The sequence below is a fragment of the Gorilla gorilla genome, chromosome 9 (assembly GCF_029281585.2).
Source record: "Gorilla gorilla gorilla isolate KB3781 chromosome 9, NHGRI_mGorGor1-v2.1_pri, whole genome shotgun sequence".
In the NCBI taxonomy this organism is placed as follows: domain Eukaryota; kingdom Metazoa; phylum Chordata; class Mammalia; order Primates; family Hominidae; genus Gorilla; species Gorilla gorilla.
This window is the reverse complement of record NC_073233.2, coordinates 62963595-62967018: the sequence shown is the minus strand read 5'-3', so window position 1 is coordinate 62967018 and position 3424 is coordinate 62963595. Positions and strand designations below refer to the sequence as shown.

General features: G+C 39.8%; 1 pseudogene; it reads right to left on the bottom strand.

Annotated features, from left to right (window-relative positions):
• Positions 1–934: 934 nt before the first annotated feature.
• Positions 935–2861, bottom strand: LOC109028787 (olfactory receptor 4A5-like; annotated as a pseudogene).
• Between the last annotated feature and the right edge of the window lie 563 nt (positions 2862–3424).

The following is a 3424-nucleotide window of genomic DNA, read 5'->3' as shown; positions in this document are numbered from 1 at the left end:
ATCCACCTTCCTCAGCCTCCCAAAGTGAAATGGTGGTTGTTTTAACTCACAAAACTGTGGAGCCCTGCACCATTCATGAAAACAGGACCAGAATAAAAAGTGGCACTCAAGGTGTGGTGTTTCCATAACAACACTTTAAAGCATATGACATTGGCTTTAGTGCCCAAAAATAGGGGCCTCCAGGATATTGTCCGTAAAGGCTGAAAAGACAGACGTAACTGTTCCGGAAGGTGTGAGAAAAGTGAGTCGCTATGTACTGCCGAAAAAATTTAGTGATTCTGTCACCTACACTAACGGAGAAAATAAAAAATGTACTTACGTGAATAAGCAGATTTGGGTAAAATTTCCAAATAGAATATTGAAAGTTACAACTGTTTCTTGTAGCATTGTGTCTTATAATAAGTCATGGATATATTTTATAATTACTTAAAAGATTAACTTTTACCTTTTCAGACAGAATTTACAAGAAGCATAAAATAGCCAGAACTTCCTGGTTTCAAAGAGAAAACTGGTTTCACTTTCCAGTCTCTGCAAAGCGATAAGTACTCTAAAAGTAAGAAAGGTCACAAAGATAAATGTTATTTCAAAGTTGTGGAAAAGCCACTTTGAAAGACTTCAGAAAACTTTAATAGTATGTCTCCTAAGCGATTTAAACTAAACCAATATAATTCTAAGATTGTTAAGAGTATTATCTTACTGAACTAACATAGAGTTTCAGCCCAAGTCTGAGAAGGGCAAGTTTCAAAGATATTTGTGAGTATTGTGCTTGTATATTCTACAAAGTCTTTAAATAAATTACACTAAAGGCAGCACCATAGCCTTCCCTTCTGAACAGGAGCAACTATTTTGCTAACATATTCCTTTGAATCTCCATTCTGTGATGGGCATGTGGAGGAAATCACACTGGGAAGACCTTGTCTACACACCTCCTTATCTACATGAGGAGGGACACTCTTATTCTAACTACAGATAGCTTTTTACACAAGAGATTTTCTATAGAGTTTCTCATCTCTGAATTTCTCAACGTGTATATTAAAGGATTCAACATGGGTGTGATAACTGTATAAAACACAGTCATGAATTTATCAATAGGAAAGGTTGAAACAGGTCTAACATATATGAAAATACAGGGAACAAAAAAGAAGACAACTACGTTTATGTGGGAGCTGCAGGTAGACAGGGCTTTACACCTCCCTTCCTGACTATAAGTTTTAAGAGAGTTTAGGATGATTCCGTAGGATATTAGTAGAACGGTGAAGATGACCATACACATTGCTCCACCATTGACAACAACAGTGAGGCCTATAAAGTAGGTATCAGTGAACGCCAGTTCCAATAATGGGTACATTTCACAGACAAAGTGGTCAATTGAAGGGATAGGTTGCCCCTCCATACCTGTGGGTGTTTCTCGTTAGGTGGAACGAGAGACTTGGAAAAGAAAAAGACACAGAGACAAAGTATAGAGAAAGAAATAAGGGGACCCAGGGGACCAGCGTTCAGCATAGGGAGGATCCCACCGGCCTCTGAATTCCCTTAGTATTTATTGATCATTCTTGGGTGTTTCTCAGAGAGGGGGATGTGTCAGGGTCATAGGATAATAGTGGAGAGGAGGTCAGCAGATAAACACGTGAACAAAGGTATCTGCATCATAGACAAAGTAAAGAATTAAGTGCTGTGCTTTAGATATGCATACACATAAGCATTTCAATGCCTTACAGAGCAGTATTGTTGCCCACATGTCCCACCTCCAGCCCTAAGGCAGTTTTCCCTCAGGCAGTTTTCTCAGTAGATGGAATATACAATTGGGTTTTATACCGAGACATTCCATTGCCCAGGGACGGGCAGGAGACAGATGCCTTCCTCTTGTCTCAACTGCAAAGAAGCATTCCTTCATCTTATACTAATCCTCCTCAGCACAGACCCTTTATGGGTGTTGGGCTGTGGGATGGTCAGGTCTTTCCCTTCCCAGGAGGCCATATTTCAGACTATCACATGGGGAGAAACCTTGGACAATTCCTGGCTTTCCTAGGCAGAAGTCCCTGTGGCCTTCCACAGTGTTTGTGTCCCTGGGTACTTGAGATTAGGGAGTGGTGATGACTCTTAACAAGCATGCTGCCTTCAAGCATCTGTTTAACAAAGCACATCTTGTACAGCCCTTAATCCATTTAACCCTGAGTTGACACAGCACATGTTTCAGAGAGCACGGGGTTGGGGGTAAGGTTATAGATTAACAGCATCTCAAGGCAGAAGGATTTTTCTTAGTACAGAACAAAATGGAGTCTCTTATATCTACTTCTTTCTACACAGACACAGTAACAATCTGATCTCTCTTTCTTTTCCCCACAGTCAATGACATTGGGGCCAGAGAAAGGGAGATTGTACACAACAACAATTTGAAACATAGAATGTACAAAACCTCCTGTCACAGCCAACACCAACAGAAGGATGCAAACCTGTCGATTCATGATGGTCAAATAGTGCAGTGGCTTACAGATGGCCACATAGCGATCACAGGCCATCACCATCAGAAGAAAGATCTCAGTTCCACCAAACAAGTGTTCTATAAATAGCTGGCCCATGCAAGCTCGGAAGGAAATAGTCTTTTTATCAATGAGTAACTCTACAATCAGTTTGGGAGAAATGGTAGTGGAATATGCAGCATCTATAAATGACAGACAGGCAAGGCAGAAATACACTGGGGAGCCCAAGGAAGGGCTGGCAATAATAGTCACCACAATGAGCAGATTCCCCACCGTTGTCACCAAGTATGTGAGTAAAACATGACAAATAATGCATTTTGCACATCAGGATCCTGAGAGAAGCCCGAGGACAAATTCTGTATTATTTTTATTCTGTCTCATTTACTTTTCTTTCAGGCTTGTATCAGAGATGAGAGCTCAGGAGAACAGAACCTGTAATGAAATCATGAGCAGGAATATGATTACATCCATTGTGTCACAGAGCACATCTTCATTGTTGTAGCCTCAATAGTGATTTACATGCAAAAAAAAAAAAAAAAATTAGTAAGTCTCTATTGAGTTCTTCACCCGAAGAGCCCATCTTCCCTTGACAATTCTATTTCTCCTCAAAGGTTTTTAGTTTCAGCACAGGTAAATGCCTCTAACTCTAGGTTTTAGTGAATATTCTATACACAAGAAGAGTTAAAGTGCCAACAGCCATTCATACATTTCATAACTTCTTATTTAAAACATTTTTCTTGGTACGGAAGTCAGCTATGCTGAATAGGCAACAAGTTCTCATTCTCAAGAAAATAACTCTCTCGTGGTGGTAATAAACTCTTTTTTTGGTCTCAATTTTTTTTCCTTTTTTTATTATACTTTAAGTTTTAGGGTACATGTGCACAATGTGCAGGTTTGTTACATATGTATACATGTGCCATATTGGTGTGCTGCACCGATTAACT